A 23,926-nucleotide genomic window follows, 5' to 3' on the forward strand; every position below is an offset into this window, starting at 1 on the left:
TGGGCCCGTGAGCCATGGCCACTGAGCCTGCACGTCCGGAGCCTGTGCTCCGCAACAGGAGAGGCCACAACAGTGAGAGGCCCGCATACCGCAAAAAAATATAAAATAAAAAAAATAAGTGCCTGGCATAAAGTACATGCTCAACAAATATTGTTGAATGTATCACCTGGAGAATAAATTCCTTTTGTTTCCTTTCAGTTCCTAGCATGACTGAGTTTACTTATATCATTCTTCAATACACTTTAAGAATTGAATCATTTGTAAAACATGTATTCTTTGCCCAATAAGAGACAGTTATCATGCTAAGTACTAAAGATACAGGGATGAATAAAAAATAGATATGTTCTGTTCATAAGAGTTTCAAATAAGATATGAAAATGCAGGAAAGTCAAAAATAAAAGAATGAAAAGATAATCTATAACTACTACAGAAAAAAACAACTGGTATAGCTATCATAACATCAGACAAAAAACAACCTTAAAATAAAAAGTATTACAAAAATAGGGATCCAATTCACCAAGAAGATATCATAACCCTAATTACATACATATCTAATTTAATTGCATAGCTTCAAAACACTTAAAGCAAAAACTAACAGAATAATATAGGGAAAGTAATCATATCCATCAACATACCCATCTCAGTGTTTGAAATATGAAGGAACTTTCCCCATTCTCCTCTCCACACCACCCCCAGCCCCAAATCAGCAGGGTTGCAGAAGATTTTAACACCACAAGTGGCTTGAACTAATAAACATTATCACTAATAGACATAAGGACACTACAATAATCTGAGGGCCTTTCACATCTAGCCATGATAGAGTAACTGGGACTGGACTTTCCCTTGCTGTCAACAACTAGAAAAGAGGGCAAATGATATGAAAAACCTCCTTTCAGACGTTGAACAACAAGGTAGTACAGAAATGTGACCCCTGAGAAAAGGAAAGCAAATGAGGTAAGCGATATGATTACCCCAGTTTTCTAGAGGACACACTTTCCAGATCTTGGTGTAAGGAAAGGGAATCCAAACATAGCACAGCCATCTCACTAAATTGAGGAAACAGAGATTAGACTTCAGAAAGACTGAGCCATTAAGATTTATAGGACAGAATACCAAAGGAGGTAGCTTTGCAGAGAAAGAGGTCTAAAACTTTAAAGGGACCCTCTTGAGTCTGTTGTTGAATACTAAGCTGCACATGCACAGAATAGGACTCAATTAGGCAGAGAAAAGAACTACTGGGGAGAAAAGCTACTAGAGAGCTGTAAAATGAACAACTACCACAGCACACAGACAGAATACAGATCACACTGAACACCTTGGCGCATTCAACAGGGATCCCAGAAAGGTCTCATTTCAGTAAGGAAGCAAAACTAGCAAGAGAGTAAAGACAACAACTCTAAACCCACCCAAAACCATGTTTTAAAACAAGCCATGAGAGATAAGCTGACCAGAAATTTAATCACTGGCCAAAAAAGAAGTCAAACACCCTTTAAAAGAAGACAACAAAATTCAGTCACTCAACAAACATCACAATTCCAACATCCAAACAAAAACGGCTATATAAGTTTAAAAAGCAAGAAAATCAGTCAAAAGAAATAACCCAGAAATGACAGTGATGGTGAAACTGGCAAAGATTTTAAATCAGCTATTATAACTATGTTCAAGAGCATAAAGAAAAACATGAAAATAATGAAGAGAAAGATGGAATAAATTTTAAAAGACAAAATACATTTCTGCTTCCAGTAATGACAGAGTAAGATCCTACTGTCTGATTCTCCCTCATAAAAAAAGGTAAAATCTGGAATAATACAAAAAGAGATTTTATGTGAAAGCACTGGAGAGTAAAAGAGAAGCAGACAGACTCCAATGGAAAGCACATACTTGAAGAAGGGGAGTTATACAAACTGGGTTCCCATCTTCACAGCTTTCAGCCTTGGGCAAAGTACAAAACACAAGGAGCAGTGGAATGTAATACTACAGGCTTTCTAGCCTGGGGAAACAAGAAACTGAAGTCAGAAGAAACATGACCACTGAAGAGAATGGAGAAATCCTTAAAGGGAACAAGACAGAGAAGGTACCCCCAAATTCTGTCTGCTCATGTCTCTACCATTAGAGGCCCATGCATGTATATATGACAGATTGAAAGGAGTTCAGCTAAAGGCAAAAAAGGTGCTGGCCAAAAACAGAGTTTACAGTTCAAGTCAAGTCAGTCAAGATAACTGTCAACTGAAACCAAAGAAACAACACTCACCAGGAAAAAAACAAACAAAAAAACCAAAAAAGATCATTAATCATTAGAGAAATGCAAATCAAAACTACAATGAGATATCATCTCACACCAGTCAGAATGGCCATCATCAAAAAATCTAGAAACAATAAATGCTGGAGAGGGTGTGGAGAAAAGGGAACACTCTTGCACTGCTGGTGGGAATGTGAATTGGTTCAGCCACTATGGAGAACAGTATGGAGGTTCCTTAAAAAACTACGAATAGAACTACCATATGACCCAGCAATCCCACTACTGGGCATATGCCCTGAGAAAACCAAAATTCAAAAAGAGTCATGTACCAAAATGTTCATTGCAGCTCTATTTACAATAGCCCAGAGATGGAAACAACCTAAGTGTCCATCATCAGATGAATGGATAAAGAAGATGTGGCACATATATACAATGGAATATTACTCAGCCATAAAAAGAAATGAAATTGAGCTATTTGTAATGAGGTGGATAGACCTAGAGTCTGTCATACAGAGTGAAGTAAGTCAGAAAGAGAAAGACAAATACCGTATGCTAACACATATATATGGAATTTAAGAAAAAAAATGTCATGAAGAACCTAGGGGTAAGACGGGAATAAAGACACAGACCTACTGGAGAACGGACTTGAGGATATGGGGAGGGGGAAGGGTGAGCTGTGACAGGGCGAGAGAGAGGCATGGACATATATACACTAACAAACGTAAGGTAGATAGCTAGTGGGAAGCAGCCGCATGGCACAGGGAGATCCTCTCGGTGCTTTGTGACCGCCTGGAGGGGTGGGACAGGGAGTGGGGGAGGGAGGGAGATGCAAGAGGGAAGAGATATGGGAACATATGTATATGTATAACTGATTCACTTTGTTATAAAGCAGAAACTAACACACCATTGTAAAGCAATTATACCTCAATAAAGATGTTAAAAAAAAATGAAGAACAGAATCTCCACAATTTAACATTCTTTTTTCTTATATATTATTATTTATTTTTGGCTGCGTTGGGTCTTTGTTGCTGTGTGCGGGCTTTCTCTAGCTGCGGTGAGCGGGGGCTACTCTTCGTTGTGGTGCATGGGCATCTCATTGCGGTGGCTTCTCTTGTTGCAGAGCACAGGCTCTAGGCGCCAGGGCTTGAGGAGCTGTGGCTTGTGGGCTCTGGAGCACAGGCTCAGTAGTTGTGGCGCACAGGCTTAGTTGCTCCACAGCATGTGGGATCTTCCCGGACCAGGGCTCGAGCCTGTGTCCCCTGCACTGACAGGTGGATTCTTAACCACTGCACCACCAGGGAAGCCCTAACATTCTTCCTATCTAGAATAAAATCTAAAATTACTCAATATATGAAGAATCAGGAAAATGAAACACATTCTCAAGAGAAAAGAGTGTCAACTGAGACTGACCCTGAGATCACCCAGGTAGACAAGGGCTTTAAAGCAGCTATTATAACTATCCTCAATGAATTAAAACAAAATATGCTAACAATAATGAAAAGATAGGGAATTTGTGGAGAAAAATAGAAATGATAAAAAAGCACTAAATGCAAGTTCTAAAACTGAAAAAAATACAGTATCTGAAATAAATTATTCACTGAATGGACTTAACAGACAAATGGAAATGACAGAAAGAAAAAAGGTTAAGTGAACCTGAAGACAGATCAATCAAAATTATCCAACCTGCACATGCACAGAGAGATAAAAATATATTTTTTTGTAAAATGAACTGACCTTAAAAGGCCTGTTACATGACAACAAACAGTCCAACATACTTGTAACTGGAAACAAATGATAGAAGAGAGAGACTAAGGCAGAAAAGAATATTTAAAGAATGAACAAAGTTTCCCAAAATATGCTTAAAGGCAGAAATTTATAGATATAAGACTCTCAACTTGCTGAAGAGAAATGATACCAGAGGGAAATCCAGATCCTCAGACAGGAAAGAAGAGCATTAAAATGGTAAACCCCCAGTTAAATGCAAAAGTTAATTATTTTGTTTTCCTTAAATTTATTTGTAACTTATTTACTTTTAACACATAGCTGTTGTGAACATATGTAGATGTAATATAACAACTATAACATAAAGAACAGGGTAAGTCGGATATGGACCTATACAGCTGTCTTATTCTGCACGCTTCTACATTTTTCATGAAGTGGGCTGTGAAAAGTTAAGGATAGCTACTGTAATCCCTCAAAAACCACTAACTAAATAATACAGTTGAAAAGCCAACAGGAATGTTAAAATGGAATTCTCAAAAATAGTCAAAAAGAATTTTAATGTAAGAAAGAACAGAGAAAACTAAAATAAAAATAATAATAAAATGGCAGACCCACACCTGGCCATATTAACCACAGTAAACCTGATAGTCTGTTGCCCTTTTGATAATATTTACATTGTTATCTGTTCAGGGTTTTGTTTGTTTTTAAAAAGATAAAAACTTGCAATATTTCTTTGTTACAAGAGCTTCGGGAATTTCCTTCTCCTTTCATACTTAAAAGTAAAATAAAACTGTAACTCTAATGGATTTCCTACTTAAAAAGTTTAAGGGTTGCTGTTCATTTAATTCAACAATTAGTGCCTAGACCAACCCATATGAGAGCAGCAACTGAAGAATAATGACTCAAGGTGGGGCTCAGATAACAGCTGGCAGAGAAAGGTAAAAATGACCTTCACTGGGGTCCCACGGAGAAGCCTGCCTGTTTCTACACTGTTTCTGTTTGTTCAGAACTTCAAACTGTTTATACTGAAAGAATCTTCAGAGTTAGCAGAAGGTACCCAAGGCAACTGCATAACAGAATTACATGGTTTTCCTCTTGCAGTTATCTTGAGGTTCTATCGATTATTAAGATGCATAGTACGTGTATTGAGTTAAAAGAGTGACTATCTGGGTTGTGCCCTGAAATTCTAGGGTTCTGGTTTTGAGAGTCTGATCAGGGTAGAATCTTAATCTGATCGAAGGAAAGAGTTTTTTTTCCTTTGCAAGAATTACAACTAACCCAATCCTAGTGAGGGGAGGTGTCCCCAGACTGCAAGCAAACTAGCAGACATTCTACGAGGTAACTGGTTTATAATCTTTAAAACTGTCAAGGTCATAATGGTCAAAAAAGATTTAGGAACTATTCCAGATAGAATGAGACTAAATAGACGTGAAATCTACAGGTAACATGTGATTCAGGAGTGGATACTCTTGCTATTAAGGGCATTATTGGGACAACTAAAACATATTAAATAGGATGATAGGATTAGATGATAGTAATATATCAATGTTCGTCTTCTGATTTTAATGGTTGTATTGTGGTTATGTAGAACAATATCCTTGTTTGAAGGAAATATACAATAAAATATGAAGGGTAACAGAGGATTACATCAGCAATTTACTTTAAATGGCTTAGAAAAAGTTACTTGTCCTGTACTTGAAACTATTCTTTACATTGGAGATTGCTTTCAAAATATTTTTTTCACTAAAGCAGATACAGCTATAGATAAAAATGTTTATATATTTATATATTTACTCTACATGCAAAGAATCAGGAAAATGTGACTTACTACAAGAGGAAAGAAATCAGACCTAGAAATGAAGAAAAGAGCAAAACTAGCAGATGAGGATTTAAAATACCTATTAAAAATATGTTTGAGGATTTAAAGAAAAACACGAATACAACAAAGAGAAATATATCAACTTTTTTTTTTTTTTTTTTTTTTGCGGTACGTGGGCCTCTCTCACTGTTGTGGCCTCTCCCGTTGCGGAGCACAGGCTCAGCGGCCATGGCTCACGGGACCAGCAGCTCCACGGCATGTGGGATCTTCCCGGACCAGGGCACGAACCTGTGTCCCCTGCATTGGCAGGTGGACTCTCAACCACTGGGCCACCAGGAAAGCCCTATAAACTATTTTTGTAAATCAAATGAAACTTCTAAAGCTGAAAAATGCAGTATCTGAAATTTAAAGTTTAAAAATTCATTGTATGTATTATAAAAAAAGGATCAGTGAACTTGAACCTAAGGAAATAGAAACTACACAAATTGAAGCACATAGAGAAACAAGAAAAAAAAGAAAAGAATGATGAGATTCCCTTGTCCCCCCACTGAGGGGACAAGGACACTGGCAGCAGAAGTCCTGGGAAGCACTCCTTGGCGTGAGCCCTCCCAGAGTCGCCATTAGCCCCACCAAAGAGCCTGCAGGCTCCAGTGTTGGGTCACCTCAGGCCAAACAACCAACAGGGAGGGAACAGAGCCCCACCCATCAGCAGTCAAGCAGATTAAAGTTTTACTGAACTCTGCCCACCACAGCAACAGTCAGCTCTACCCACCACCAGTCCCTCCCATCAGGAAACTTGCACAAGCCTCTTAGATAGCCTCATCCACCAGAGGGCAGACAGCAGAAGCAAGAAGAGCTACAATCCTGCAGCCTGTGGGACAAAAACCACATTCACAGAAAGACAGACAAGATGAAAAGGCAGAGGGCTACGTACCAGATGAAGGAACAAGATAAAACCCCAGAAAAACAACTAAATGAAGTGGATACAGGCAACCTTCCAGAAAAAGAATTCAGAATAATGATAGTGAAGATGATCCAGGACCTCGGGAAAAGAATGGAGGCAAAGATCGAGAAGATGCAAGAAATGTTTAACAAAGATCTAGAAGAATTAAAGAACAAACAAACAGAGATGAACAATACAATAACTGAAATGAAAACTACACTAGAAGGAATCAATACCAGAATAACTGAGGCAGAAGAACGGATAAATGACCTGGAAGACAGAAGGGTGGAATTCACTGCTGCAGAACAGAATAAAGAAAAAAGAATGAAAAGAAATGAAGACAGCCTAAGAGACCTATGGGAAAACATTAAATGCAACAACATTCGCATTATAGGGGTCCCAGAAGGAAAAGAGAGAAAGGACCCGAGAAAACATTTGAAGAGATTATAGTCTAAAACTTCCCTAACGTGGGAAAGAAAATAGCCACCCAAGTCCAGGAAGCGCAGAGTCCCATACAGGATAAACCCAAAGAGAAACACGCCGAGACACATAGTAATCAAACTGGCAAAAATTAAAGACAAAGAAAAATTACTGAAAGCAGCAAGGGAAGAATGACAAATAACATACAATGGAACTCCCATAAGGTTAACAGCTGGTTTCTCAGCAGAAACTCTACAAGCCAAAAAAAAGTGGCATGATATAATTAAATTGATGAAAGGGAAGAACCTACAACCAAGATTACTCTACCCGGCAAGGATCTCATTCAGATTCAATGGAGAAATCAAAAGCTTTACAGACAAGCAAAAGCTAAGAGAATTCAGCACCACAAAACCAGCTCTACAACAAATGCTAAAGGAACTTCTCTAAGTGGGAAACACAAGAGAAGAAAGGACCTACAAAAACAAACCCAAAACAATTAAGAAAATGGTCAAAGGAACATACATATCGATAATTACCTTAAACGTGAATGGATTAAATGCTCCAACCAAAAGACACAGGCTTGCTGAATGGATACAAAAACAAGACCCATAAATATATGCTGTCTACAAGAGACCCACTTCAGACCTAGGGACACATAGAGATTGAAAGTGAGGGGATGGAAAAAGATACTCCATGCAAATGGAAATCAAAAGAAAGTTGGATAGCAATACTCATATCAGATAAAATAGACTTTAAAATAAAGAATGTTACAAGAGACAAGGAAGGACACTACATAATGATCAAGGGTTCAATCCCAGAAGAAGATATAACAATTATAAATATATAGACACCCAACATAGGAGCACCTCAGTACATAAGGCAACTGCTAACAGCTATAAAAGAGGAAATCAACAGTAACACAATAACAGTGGGGGACTTTAACACCTCACTTACATCAATGGACAGATCATCCAAAATGAAAATAAATAAGGAAACACAAGCTTTAAATGACACAATAGACCAGATAGATTTAATTGATATTTATAGGACATTCCTTCCAAAAACAGCAGATTACACTTTCTTCTCAAGTGTGCACAGAACATTCTCCAGGACAGATCACATCTTGGGTCACAAATCAAGCCACAGTAAATTTAAGAAAATTGAAATCATACCAAGCATCTCTTCTGACCACAACGCTATGAGGTTAGAAATGAATTACAGGGAGAAAAACGTTAAAAACACAAACACATGGAGGCTAAACAATACGTTACTAAATAAGCAAGAGATCACTGAAGAAATCAAAGAGGAAATCAAAACGTACCTAGAGACAAATGACAATAAAAACATGACAATCCAAAACCTATGGGAGGCAGCAAAAGCAGTTCTAAGAGGGAAGTTTATAGCTATTCAAGCCTACCTCTAGAAACAAGAAAAATCTCAAATAAACAATCTAACCTTACACCTAAAGGAACTAGAAAAAGAAGAACAAACAAAACCCAAAGTTAGCAGAAGGAAAGAAATCATAAAGATCAGAGCAGAAATAAATGGAATAGAAACAAAGAAAACAATAGCAAAGATCAATAAAACAAAAAGCTGGCTATTTGAGAAGATAAACAAAATTGATAAACCATTAGCCAGACTCATCAAGAAAAAGAGGGACAGGACTCAAATCAGTAAAATGAAAAATGAGAAGTTACAACAGACACCACAGAAGTACAAAGCATCCTAAGAGACTGCTACAAGCAACTCTATGCCAATAAAATGGACAACCTGGAAGAAAAGGACAAACAACCCAATCAAAAAATGGGCAGAAGACCTAAACAGACATTTCTCCGAATAAGACATACAGATGGCCAAGAGGCACATGAAAAGCTGCTCAACATCACTAATAGAGAAATGCAAATCAAAACTACAATGAGGTATCACCTCACACCAGTTAGAATGGTCATCATCATAAAATCTACAAACAACAAATGCTGGAGAGGGTGTGGAGAAAAGGGAACCCTCTTGTACTATTGTTGGGAATGTAAATTGATACAGCCACTGTGGAGAACAGAATGGAGGTTCCTTAAAAAACAAAACCAGAATTACCATATGACCCAGCAATCCCACTACTGGGCATATACCCAGAGAAAACCATAATTCTAAAAGACATGTGCACCCCAATGTTCACTGCAGCACTATTTACAATAGTCAGGTCATGGAAGCAACCTAAACGTCCATCGACAGACAAATGGATAAAGAAGATGTGGTACATATATACAATGGAATATTACTCAACCATAAAAAGGAACAAAATTGGGTCATTTGTAGAGACGTAGATGGATCTAGAGACTGTCATACAGAGTGAAGTAAGTCAGAAAGAGAAAAACAAATATCTTATATTAACGCATATATGTGGAACCTAGAAAAATAGTACAGATGAACCGGTTTGCAGGGCAGAAATTGAGACACAGATGTAGAGAACAAACGTATGGACACCAAGGGGGGACAGGGGCAGGAGTGGGCGTGGTGGTGTGATGAATTGGGCAATTGGGATTGACATGTATACACTGATGTGTATAAAATTGACGACTAATAAGGGCCTGCTGTTTAAAAAAATAAATAAAATAAAATTCAAAAATTGAAAAAAAAAAGAAATCAGAGACTGTCAGACTAGACCAGAAAGAAAAAAAGAAAAGAAAGGGAGAGAGAGAGAGAGAGAGACAACTGTAAGCAACTACAAGAAAAGCACTTTAAATGTAAAGATACAGACAGGTTAAAATTAACAGGATAAAAAAGAAGTACTATGCCAATGCAAATTATAAGAAAGATGAATGGCTACATTAATATCAGGCAAAAGAGACTTCAGAACATAGCATATTCCCAGAGAAAAAGGACATTTCACAATGATAAAGGGTGAATACCTCAAGATTACATGACAATCCTGAAGTGTATATACCTGAGAATGTAGCATCAAAACATATAAGAATAGAAAGGAGATATAGAAAAATATACTACTAAAGTTGTAGTATAGTATTGGTGATCCAATACTCTTCTTAATAATTAACAGAAATAGACAGAAATATCAGTAAATATACAGAAGACTTGAACAACACTACCAACCAATTTGACCTGACTATTATAGAATACTACATGCATAAAGAGAACGTATATCCTTTGCAAATCCATGTGGAACATTCACCAAGTGAAACATGTGACAAGCCATAAAACAAGCCAATAAGTTTAAAAGAATTTAAATTAAAAATATGTTTGAGGGACTTCCGTGGTGGTCCAGTGGTTAAGAATCCACCTTCCAATGCAGGGGACGCGGGTTCAATCCCTGGTCGGGGAACTAAGGTCCCACATGCCGCAGGGCAATTAAGCCCACACACCGCAGCTACTGAGCCCGCACACTGCAACAAGAGAAGCCCGTGCACCGCAACGAAGAGCCCATGCGACACAACCAGAGAGAGAAGCCCGCACGTCGCAACTAAGACCCAACACAGCCAAAAATTAAATAAATAAATAAATACTTTTTTAAAAAATAAAAATATGTTTTCTGAACATAATGAAATTAAACTAGAAATCACTAACAAAAAGATACCTTGCAAATTCCAAATATTTGGTAATTAGACAACACACTTCTATATAACCTATAGTTTATTTCTACTTCCCCTGTGATTTCTTCTTTAACCTATGGGTCATGTAAAAGAAATCACAGGAAGAATGGAAATAAAGCATATTAAAATGTGTTGACACACAGCTATAGAGTGCTAAGAGTGAAATTTATAACTATAAATGATTCTAATTTTTTAAAATAAGGTCTAAAATTAGTGTTCTAAGCTTCTATCTCATGAAACTAAAAAAATAATAAATTGAATAAAAAATAAGTAAAAGAAAAAAGAATAGAATAAGAAAAAAGTAGAGAAAATTAACATAGCAAGAAGTTGTACCTCTGACATGATTAATAACATTTAATAAACCACTAAGATGATTAATCAACAAAAAAAGAGAGAATACACAAATTACCAATATGAGGAATGCAAGAGCAGAGATCACCTTAGAGTCTACAGACATTAAAAGACCAATAAGAGAACATCAGAAAATTCAGCAATTTACATAAAATAAATTTCTTGAAAAATACAACCTATAAAAAACTGACAAAAGAAACATAATGGAAAACAAAATTATAGACCAGTCTCTCTCATGAACAAAGATACAAAATCCTTAACAAAAATACAGTTGACCCTTGAGCAACACTGGGGTTAGGGAAGCCAACCCTCCAAGCAGTTGAAAATCTGAGCATAACTTTACAGTCCGCACTCTGCACCCATGGGGTCCGTATCAGTGGGTTCAACCAACCATGGATCATGTAGTACTGTAGCACATATTCACTGAAAAAAAATCCCTGTATAAGTGGACTTGCACAGTTCAAACCCATGTTGTTCATGGGGCAACTGTACTGGCAAATCAAACCCAGATATAGATTTATAGATATAGATATGGATATGGACATAGACAGAGATAGAGAAGGAGAGATAGAGATGCTAATACATCATGTCCAAATGGGCCAGGAAAGCAAAGTTGGTCCAACATTAAAAAATCAATCAATTGACTTCATCATATTAACAGAAAGGACAAAATCACTTCAACAGGTATAGAATAATATTTGACAAAATTCAATACCCACTCATGATAAAACTCAAGCAAGTCAGGAAAAGAAAAGAATTTCCTCAACCAAGAAGTCCTACAAAAAATCTACAGCTTACCGAATAATAAAAAACCCATCATATCTAATAATAAAATATTTAATGCTTTCCTCCTTAAATTAAAAAATAAAAATGGCAAAGCTGTTTGCTCATACCACTTCTACTCAACAGCCAGTACAGTATGGGAAGAAAAGTAATGCATAAAGATTACTGAAATGAAGCGAAACTTTCTATTCATAGATTACATGATTATTTACTTAGTGACAAAAAATTAATAAGTTTAGCAAGGTAGAAGATATAAGGATGATGACAAAAATCAATTTAAATATCTATGCTAGCAATAGAGAAACAATGAGAAAAATGAAATTTTTAAAATATAATGTATAAGAACATCAAAAAATATAAAGTACTTAGAAATAAATTTAACAAGATGTTTAAGACCTCTACAATGAAAACTACTGAGAAAAATTAAAGGAGACCTACATAAATGGAGAAATATAACATGGTGGATTGTTAAGACTCATATTTTTAAGATGTCTGTTTCCCCAAGATGATTTATAATATGATACAATCCCAGTAGGCTTTTAAAAGAAAAATTGATGTATTATCTATTTTATATAACAGATTACCTCAAAACTTAGCAGCTTAAAACATCAGACATTTATTATGTCACACAATTTCTGAGAGTCAAAAATATGGAAACAGTTCAGACTCAAGATCTCTCATGGGAATGTAGTCAAAATGTTGGCCAGCTCCAAAGTCATCTGAAGGCCTAAATGGAGCTGGAAGGTCAACTTTCCAGATGGCTAATTCACCTGTCTGTTGGCTGGAGGCCTCAGTTCCTCATCACATAGACCTTTCATGACATGAGGGCTGTCTTCCCCTAGAGTGAGTGATCCAAGAAAGAGGCCAAGAGGGAAGCAGTCATGCCTTTTATAACCTAGTATCCAAAGTTTTATTACATTACTTCTAATTTATTTTATTAGAAGCAAGGTACTAAATTTGGACCACACTCAAGGGGAAGGTAATTAAGTTCTACAGAGAAATAGCAAAGTGCACATCTTTTAAAACCACCATAATAGACAAGCTGATTCAAAAATTTATATGAAAATGCATAAGACCTAAATATCCAAAACAATATTTTAAAAGAACCAAGTTGGAAGATTTATAGTAGTTGATTTCAAGGTCCACTATAAAGCTATATATATCAAGACTCTGTGGTAATGGCATAAGGATATGCAAATAGATCAACAGAGCAGAGAGCCCAGAAACAGACCTACATGTACAGCTCACTGATTTTTGACAAAAGAGCAAAAGCAATCCAATGGGGGGGGGGGAATGTTTTTTCAGCAAATAACGCTGTAACAACTGGACATGCATATGAGAAAAAAATAAACTTCAATCCCTACCTCACACCATATATACAATGAATTTGAGATGGATATAGACCTAAATATCAAGCTATAACTATAAAACTTCTATAAGAGAATATGGGAAAATACCTTTATAATCTGAGGGTAGACAAAAGTTTCTAAACGGGATAAGGAAAGCAATAACTATAAAAAAAAAAGATAAATTAGACTCCATAAAAATTTTAAACTTCCCCTCATTAAAAGATACTTTTTAGAAAATGAATAGACAAAACATAGACAGGGAGAAAACAGTCACCAAACATCCATCTGATAAAAGGACTTATGTCCAGAATATATAAGGAACCTTGCAACTCAATAATAAAAAGACAACCCGGGGGCTTCCCTGGTGGTGCAGTGGTTGAGAATCTGCCTGCTAATGCAGGGGACACGGTTTCGAGCCCTGGTCTGGGAAGATCCTCCATGCCGCGGAGCAACTAGGCCCGTGAGCCACAACTACTGAGCCTTGCGCGTCTGGAGCCTGTGCTCTGCAACAAGAGAGGCCAAGATAGTGAAGAGGCCCGCGCACCGCGATGAAGAGTGGGGCCCCTGCTTGCCGCAACTAGAGAAAGCCCTCGCACAGAAACGAAGACCCAACACAGCCAAAAATAAATATAAAAATAAATAAATTAATAAATTAATTTAAAAGATTTAATAGAAAGACAACCCGGGCTTCACTGGTGGCACAGTGGTTGAGAATCTGTCTGCCAACGCAGGGGACATGGGTTCAAGCCCTGGTCCGGGAAGATCCCACATGTCGCGGAGCAACTTAGCCCGTGTGCCACAACTACTGAAGCCCACGCACCTAGAGCCTGTGCTCCACAACAAGAGAAGCCACCGCAATGAGAAGCCCGCACATTGCAACGAAGAGTAGGCCCCGCTCGCCACAACTAGAGAAAGTCCGCGTGCTGCAACGAAGACTCACTGCAGCCAAAAATAAAATTAATTTTAAAAATAAAAAATAAAAAGACAACCCAACTTTTTTTAATGGGCAAAAGATCTGAAAAGACAATATACAAAAGAAGATATACAAATGTCCAAGAAGCACATGAAAATGTGCTCAGCATCTTTAGTTATCAGTAAATGCTAATTAAAATCACAATGAGGGCTTCCTTGGTGGCGCAGTGGTTGGGAGTCCACCTGCCAATGCAGGGGACGCGGGTTCGTGCCCCGGTCCGGGAAGATCCCACATGCCGCGGCGAGGCTGGGCCCGTGAGCCATGGCCGCTGGGCCCGTGCGTCCGGAGCCTGTGCTCCGCAACGGGAGAGGCCACAGCAGTGAGAGGCCCGCGTACCGCAACAAAATAAAAAAAAAATCACAATGAGATGCCACTATACACACTCCAGAATAGATAAAATTAAAAATTATGGCAACGCTAAATGTCCTTGAGTGTGTGGAGCACCCAAAACTTCCATGATGAGAATGAAAAGTTACATCACTTAGGAAAAAAGTCTTGCAGTCCCTTAAAAAACTAAACATAAACTAACTCTATGACCTGGTAATTCCACTTCTATGAATTTACCCAAGAAAGATGAAAAATGTATGTTCACAAAAAGACTTGAATAAGAATGTTCATAGCAGCTTTATTCATAATAGCCAAAAACGGAAACAGTCCTAGTATCAATAGGTAAATGGATAAACTAACTATAGTATATTCATATAATGAAATACTACTCAGCAATAAAAAGGAACAAACTACTGATTCAACAGCAGGACAAATCTCATTTCTCATAGACACGAATCTTAAATGGACTAATAAAGATTTGTTTCTAATTTTAACTTCTAATATAGTAAATACCAATAGACTTAACTCACAAAGTTCTCCAGGGTTCTCAATAATTTTAAATGTGTACAGGGGTCATAAGACCAAAAAGTCTGAGAACCTCTGATCTAATAAAAGTTGAATATGGGCATGCTCTACAATCTAATAATTATACTCCTAAATATATACAGACACTCTTACACTTGTGTGTACCAGAAGATGTACAAGAATGTTCATAGCATTATTTGTAATATCAAACACCTGGAAACAACAAAACATCCAACGACTGAAGAATGGATAAATCAATATATTCATACAGTGAAATTCTAAACAACAGTAAGAAAAAAAATGAACTACCTAACCTATCAACGTAGATAATTCTCAGGAACATGGATGATACTAAGGACCACAATTTGAGTGAAAAAAACAAGTTGCAGAAGAACGTATATATAGTAAAATTCCACTCACATAAAATGTAAAACAAGCAAACCTAAACTGTATTTTCTAGGAATGCTTAAGTGGTAAACGACTAGGAAATGAAACACTAAATTAAGGATAGTGGTTATCTCTGAAGAAAAAGAAAGAAGATGGGATGAGGGAAGGGCACATAGGAGGCTGAATGTTTACCCAATGATGGCTGCTCTTAACCAAAGAATAGTCCTCCTTTATCAAGGTCATAATTCTCTTCAACTGTCAAGCTTTAAATTGGACATTCCTAGAATAGTAAGAACAAAGAATATCCATTTGATTGGCAAGCCTAATTGAATCAACTCCAGTGATCAGCAGATCAACAGAATATCAGACAACAAAGCCAGACTGCCCTCACATCTACTTTAAAAAAGCATGTGTGTACATGGGGACAACTTATGGAATGGGAGAAAATATCTGCAAACAATGCAACTGACAAGGACTTAATTTCCATACAACTCATACAACTCAATATCAAAAAAACAAACAACCCAATCAAAAAATGGGCAGAAGACCTAAATAGGTATTTCTCCAAAGAAGACATACAGATGGCCAACAGGCACATGAAAAGATGCTCAACATCACTAATTATTAGAGATATGTAAATCAAAACTACAATGAGGGGCTTCCCTGGTGGCGCAGTGGTTGAGTGTCCGCCTGCCGATGCAGGGGACGCGGGTTCGTGCCCCGGTCCGGGAAGATCCCACATCCCGCGGAGCAGCTGGGCCCGTGAGCCATGGCCGCTGAGCCTGCGCGTCCAAAGCCTGTGCTCCGCAACGGGAGAGGCCGCAACGGTGAGAGGCCCGCGTACCGCAACAACAAAAAAAAAAAGCCACAATGAGGTATCATCACCTCACACCAATCAGAATGGCCATCATCAAAAAGTCTATAAATAATAAATGCTGGAGAGGGTGTGGAGGAAAAGGAACCCTCAAGTGAAAGAAACCTGACACCAAATAGTAAATATTATATAATTCTACTCACATGCAGTCCTAGAATGAACAAATGTAATTTACGGTGAAGAAAAAAATCAGAACAGATAGTTGCCCTGGAGAGAAGAGGGAAGGTGAAGGTGAGAATTACAGGGAAGGGGCATGAGGAACTTTCATGTTTGACAGGTAAAGTTCTCTATCTTGATAGGGGTTTTCGTTATGCATATAAATGCACTTCTTAAAATTCAGCAAATACACACGATTTGTGCATTTACATTGAATACAAATTTTACATCCAAAGAAAAAACAGAGAATTGAACTTTAATGATATGTATGTTGAAATAGTTAGAGGGAAAGTATACAGATGTTCGCAATTTACTTTAAAATGTATCAAAAATAAAATGAATTGATAGAGAGAGGAATGGATAAATAGATATATGATTAAAAAAAGTACTGTATACTAAAATGTTATTGGTAGGATTTAGGCAATAGGTGAATGGATAATCACCGCAAAATTCTTCTAACTTTGCTGTATATGTGAAAATATTCATTAAAAAAAGGGGCTTTTCATGCCATATTTACTATTTGGCCTTTATCCTTCAGTCAATAGAAAGTCTTCAAATGGAAACAGAAGAAGCACCTAATTCTGTAAGGAGTAATCAGTCAAGGTTTAAAGAGGTATCCACTGACTGGGAATGCAGCTACAAATGACAAGGGAACAGCAGATGCAAAAGCAATCGGGTTAAGGTGCGGCACACTAGATACTCCAACCGACCTTTCCACTGAAAACATCTAAAAATTCTGGTATATTCAAAATATTCAAATAAATGAAACAAAGAAGGAAGAAAGGGAAGAGGGGTGAAGGGAGGGGAAGTCCACCAAGGTGAGGGGTCAGATAGGAGACCTCCCCAAATAAAGGTTTAACTTCCCTACCCCAATCCCTAAACTCAGTGTTTGCTCTTACGGCCTTTCAACTGTTTAAATGAGGCCCACTCACATTATTGAGGGTAATCTTCACTTAAAGTCTACTGACTGTAGGTGTTAACCACATTTACAAGATTCCTTCAGAGCAATACCTAGATCAGTATTTGATTAAGTAACTGGATACTGTAGCCAAGCCAAGTTCACACATAAAACTAAGCATCACAGATAAGGTCACAACTATAACAAAGTAGTATTTATTTTTTAAACTTATCTTGACTAGATTCCAATTCGACTTTTATTGAGCACCTAGTATTTGCCAGGCACTTCCCTGTGCGTTTTCACATGTATCATGCCATTTAATTCTCACAACCCTACCAGATATTCATTGTTCTCATTTTATAGAAAATAAACTGGTACAAAGAATGATTAAGTGATTTGCCCAAAGTCACAATGTTCAATGGAGCAAAGTTCAGAGAGGATTCTTATTCTGACTTCAAGTCATTATGTCAGGTACCTTCCCCACAGGAAAGCATGTAGGGTTTCATGTCACCATAAACTGCTTTTGCTGTCTCTTTTGGGCTCAATCATTTTTCTGGGTCCTAAAATGTTTCTTCATGCCCTTATTTTTTTTTGTGGGGGGGGCTACATTGGGCCTTCGTTGCTGCGTGTGGGCTTTCTCCAGTTGTGGCGAGCGGGGGCTACTCTTCGCTGTGGCGCGCGGGCTTCTCATTGCGGTGGCTTCTCTTGTTGCCGAGCACGGGCTCTAGGCGCGCGGGCTTCAGCAGTTGTGGCTCCCGGGCTCCAGAACGCAAGCTCAGTAGTTGTGGCGCACGGGCCTAGTTGCTCTGCGGCATGTGGGAGCCTCCCAGACCAGGTCTCGAACCCGTGTCACCTACATCGGCAGGCAGACTCCCAACCACTGCGCCACCAGGGAAGCAGCCCTTACTTATTTATTATAAAACACTCTTTGTTGCACTACCGAAAACTCTCCGGGTGAGTGTTTTTTTCCGTCCACTATGAAACAGTTGGCAAAGGAACAAGGGTAGAACCCCAAAATCAAATAAACAACTTAAAATTTCAACCTGAAATAATAGTGTACTGGACAAAACTTTAAATGTTTACTATTCTCTGTATTCCAGTTAGTAAAGTTGCCCAAATTACAATTTGAGGTATTTGTTCTCCTTATTTACCCATACATCAATTACTGTTCCACTAAAATAAGTAAATAGGGACTTCTCTGCCGGTCCAGTGGTTAAGACTCTGCGCTTCCACTGCAGGGGGCATGGGTTCGATCCCTGGTTAGGGAACTAAGATCCCCCATATGCTGCACGGCGCAGCCAAAAAAAAAAAAAAAAAGGAAATAAATCATTTCTTCCAACATGTGCTACCAAATGACAATTTTTCCTAGTTAAAATCTTGGATGACCTAGGTAAATGCTAAATCAAGATTAGACTTCAAACTGTACTTAGCCTTCAAGTACAGTAGTTTCTCCTAATCTGCGGTTTCACTCTCCAAGCTTTCAAATACCCATAGTCAACTGCAGTCTGAAAATATTAAATGGAAAATTCCAGAAATAAACAATTCATAAGGTTTTAACTGTGCACTGTTCTGAGTAGCATAATGAACCTTGCAACGTCCTGCTCTGTCCCACCTAGGATCCTCAGCCGTCAACATCATCTGCTCCTGACATCCAACCATCCACATCATTACAGTTCAATGATCCAGGATCACCCAAAGCAAATGAATCTCCTTCTCTGCATAATCAGAAGTTAATAGTAGCCTAACACTAGATCACAATACCTTCTCATCATGTAGGCATTTTATCATCTCAGATTATCACAACAATAAGGGTAAGTACAGTACAATATTTTGAGAGACCATATTCACATAACTTTTACTACAGTATATTGTTATAACTGTTCTATTTTATTATTAGCTGTTATTAATCTCTTATTGTGCTTAATTTATAAATTAAATTTTACCATAGGTATGTATATATAGGAAAAAACACAGTACATACGGTTGACCCTTGAACAAAACAGGCTAGAACTGTGCAGATCCACTTACAACTAATTACTAACTATAGACCAAAGTCTGAAAGATAGTTTGGTTTGAGCTTCGCTTAGGTATTGGGAACAAATGGAAAGAAAACTGTTTCTAAAATGAAAATGTAACATGTTCAATTTTAAATTCAATTTAGCTCATTACCCAGAACAATCATTTTCAAACTTCAGTTCACATGCAGTATTTTTGGCCTGTTACTGCTGGGAGCAGGGTGGAGGAGGGGGGTAGTGATCAATACCTAACTTGATTTTCAAGTTAGAAACCTAGGCTCCAGTACCAGCCCTGTGATCCTGAACAAGTCACTTATCCTTTTGAACCTGGTTCCTTACACAGAAACAGTGATAACGCTTACACCCCATAGGAAAAAAAGAATTAACAGTGTTTTTTGAACTATAAAGTCTTGCTTCTCCAAGTATAATCTCCAGACCAACAGCACTGGAGTCATCTCATAGCTTATAAGAAATGCAGAATCTAAGGCCACATTCCAGACCTACTGTACTGGAATATGAATGTTAACAAGACCTCCAGGGAATTCACATGCACATTAAGATCTGAGCAGAATTACTATAAAGCACTCTACAGACGTTAGGTATCTTCACCATAAAAAAAATAGTTAATTAGGAGCTCTTGTTGTTCTGAGGAAGTCCTATGACCTGGTAACCCATTAACAATATGACATCAACAATATTTAACATCATCCTCCTCAGCTCTACTATTTCCCATACTGAGAAACTACTGAATGTGGATTCTGGTCTAGGTTTCACAACTAATTGGCAAGATAATCTTGAGCAAATCATGTCAACTCTCAAGGTCCTTCTCCTTGCATGTAAGATGAGAAGGTTAGACCACTAGTTACCAACCTGAGGTCCCTGGATGCACTGGGGTCTGAAAAAGTAGTAACGGAGGGAGGCAAGATAGTATGATAGTTAAGCGCATAGCTTTAGAATCAAATGGCCCTTGGGTCCCTTAGGCTCTGCCACTTAATAGTGTTGACCTAGGGCAAGTTACTTAAACGTCTTAAACTTTAAAAGAGTTCTTATAAGGATTATAATAAGGGTTCGTATAAGATAATATACACATAGAGCTTTGCACATAGTGTCCCATAATGTTAGCTTTTATTATTTCTATTGGCTATTTTCAGTATCTCAAAAATCATATTTATCTGAAATAAGGCTGCAATGAAATTATTATGCTCTTTTGCTTTGGACTAGAATTATATCAATATATTAAGGTAATACATTACCTTATCTCATATATCTCATATGGATCAATACAGTGTAGTAACAGTGACTAGATCTCCTCTAATTGATAGTCACATGTGCCTCTGATTATTTGAAATGGGGATAAAGTACATTAATAATTAATGTAGAAATAATAAGTTACAATTTATATAAAAATAATAATAAATTCATGGAGCCCATGACAGAAAATAATAAAATGCTTCTTTCTAATGAAAAAGTTAAAATAGACACTATGTCACCATATGATCCAGAAATTCCACTTTTGGGTTGAAGAGATATTTGTACACCCATGTCACAGCCTCACTATTCACTACAGCCAAGAGGTGGAAGCAACCCATGTGTCCATCAATGGATGAATGGATAAGCAAATGTAGTGTATACATACAATGAAATATTATTCAGCCTTTGGAAAGAAGGACATTCTAACACATGCTACAAAATGCTACATAAGGACATTATGCTAAGTGAAATAAGCCAGTCACCAAAAACAAACAAAAAAACCCACTGCTGATTCCACTTATATAAATTCATAGAGACAAAAAGCAGAAGATTGGTTGCCAGGGTCAGCGGGGGAGGAGGGAATACGGAGTTGTTAAATGGAAATGGAGTTTCAGTTTTACAAGATGAAAAGAGTTCTGGAGATTGGTTGCACAACAGTGTCAGTGTACTTAACACTACAGAACTGTACACTGAAAAACGGTTAAGACGGTAAATTTTATGTTATGTGTGTCTTTCCACAATGATTGATAAATAAATAAATACACAACCAACCAGCTAGCTAGCTGGTATGGCAGTTCTTCCAGCACTAACACTGTAAAGCCTTTATGCTTTAAGTTTTTAATAAGAACCCCTTCCTTGCATTCCAAAGCACCATATACATATGTCCATCATAGCACCCGGAACAATTTACTGGCAGTCTCTGACTGTATAGATTAAATCTAAACTCTTTGGTACACTAAATTTGACCCTTCATTTGGCCTTCATTCTTCAGTGGACTTACGGTGTTTCTGAGCTATGAGTCAGAGGCAGTGATGCTTGCTCATCAATAACCCTCAGGAAAAAGACTATCTTCCTTAAGGTGACAGGATGTCACTCCACTAGCCCACAGAACCCCATGGCCGAAAGAAGCCTGAAGCACGCTCACTTCCTTGAGGCTACTATTCAGAGAAGATAGTGGGAAGGGGCCTGAAAAAACGAAAGGAAAAGGGTGCAAGGAGGTACAAGCAGCTAGATGCCTTGAGTGGCATATGTGTACGGCAGGGGCAGCTGATTAAAGCCTCTCTAGTCTTGTGCTGCCCTGGCAATGAAAGACAGACTCCTTTATCCCATCTAAGCAAATCCCATCATAAAGGTGTAAAGACTGAGGGTTGCCCTGCTTCCCTTCTGCTCAATTCCTATGAATAGGATGGGGAGAGGGACAGCAAACCTGTGAGGAGAGACAACACCTACCTAGCTTGAATCATCCTAGCCCAAGGACAAAAGGGAGATAGCTAGATGGTCCTACCAGAAGTTACCACCCATGCTCCCCATCCATGAAAGTCTTACTAGCCAGGTTACCCCCTCAGACTGAAGTAGCTCCTATGAAACCCATAATTAGGATTTAAAAATATTTTTTAGCTTTCTGATAAATAAACCTTCCTTTATAATACATCAAATTTTAAACATTCTTCTTTCAAATACATTTTTAGGAATGCATTTCCCTTGAAAGTAGGAAATGCCTATTTGAACTTATCTGTTCATATCTCTACTGGCTTATTAGCTACCTTGAACAGAGAGACAGTCTTTGTATAGTTTTGTATTTTAAGTCAATGACAAAATAAGTTTTTAATAAATACTTGCTGAATAAATTAAACATTCTGAAAAAAAAATTTAACCGGGTAATTCTCCCTTGAGGCCATAATTAAAACACAGAATTCCCTTCTGCTTCCCTTTAGGAAATATTTCTTCCATAAAAACGACAGCACCTGAAATTCCACTTCCTGTTACAGTGTTTCTTAGTAGAAAGAGTTGTCAGACCTATATTTGAATACCATTTCTGCCACTTAACAGCTATATGACACTGAGCAAGTTAACTTCTCTAAGACTCAGTTCTCTCACCTATAAAATGGGGATAACACCACCTACTTACTAGGAATGTTACTAGGATTAGAAATACACAAGCAGTCTTCACTTTGCAGAGCTCTAATATGCACAAATTTCAGTTACCATAGTATATTAACTGTGAATAACTGAATACAGTACAAACCTCACTACTAGATCTTCAATCCACAAATGACTATGTAAGTAATAGAAGTACATCACGATCGGTGACTAACCAAGTCACTTCTTTTAAAGTTTATTGGTGGATTTGACAAAATAAATTGCAAAGGAACAACAATTAGGCCGTTGGTGGACTCCTCATCAGTAACAGTAAAAGCCAGGATACAATGGAATAATATCTTCAAAGTGCTGACAGAAAAATATCTCTCTGCCGAAATTTCTAACTACAGATAAAAGACCAGGGCAAAGTCTGTTGGTGTTTAGTCACTGCACATCTGTTATTCAGTTCATGTACAGACTGAACATGTACATGTTCAGCAAAGCATGTAGCTGAGTTGCCTCCTTGTCTCCTGGTGATGAATGTATGTGACATGCTACAAAAATGGATAATTGAAAGGTGGAACAGGCCAACAATGATGAAAGTGCAGCAAAGAAACAAAAAGTAATAGTGTTAAGGGGGTGGGGGAGGGATGGATTGGAAGTTTAGGATTAGCAGATGCAGACTATTATATAGAGAATGGATAAACAACAAGGTCCTACGGTACAGCACAGGGAACTATATTCAATATCCTGTGATAAACCATGATGAAAAAGAATATGAAAAAGAATGTATATATGTATAACCAAATCACTTTGCTTTACAGTAGAAATTAATACAACATTGTAAGTCAACTATACTTCAATAAAATAAAATTTTTTTAAAAAGTAATAGTGTTGGAAATAAAACCCCAATCAAACATAAACGGAGTTATAGAAGAAATAACTGGCCATGACAATGTTGACCCTGTTGCCACTCAAGAGACTAGATATGCAGCCAGAGGAACTTAGTGAAGGCAAACTTACCGACACAAATGAAGAAAGTGATTGTGAGAAAAGGATGAAGATGGAACAGAAGTGAACCAGCAAAGCTCCGCATTAAAGGAACTCTCAGAAATATTTCACAATATTGAAAGTGCAAAGAATGCAGTGTTGGAACCTGATCGGAAGTTAGAAAGGAGCATGACAATCCACCAAGGCACAGAAAAAAATACTC

The 23,926-nt window shown here is 37.7% G+C and overlaps 1 protein-coding gene across 2 annotated transcripts in view; it reads right to left on the minus strand.

The window, feature by feature from the left end:
• The window catches only part of ACER3 (alkaline ceramidase 3), a 192,024-nt gene that overhangs the window by 164,649 nt on the left and 3,449 nt on the right, over positions 1-23,926 (minus strand). The window lies entirely within an intron of this gene.

The sequence above is a fragment of the Phocoena sinus genome, chromosome 8, assembly GCF_008692025.1.
Source record: "Phocoena sinus isolate mPhoSin1 chromosome 8, mPhoSin1.pri, whole genome shotgun sequence".
Taxonomy (NCBI): domain Eukaryota; kingdom Metazoa; phylum Chordata; class Mammalia; order Artiodactyla; family Phocoenidae; genus Phocoena; species Phocoena sinus.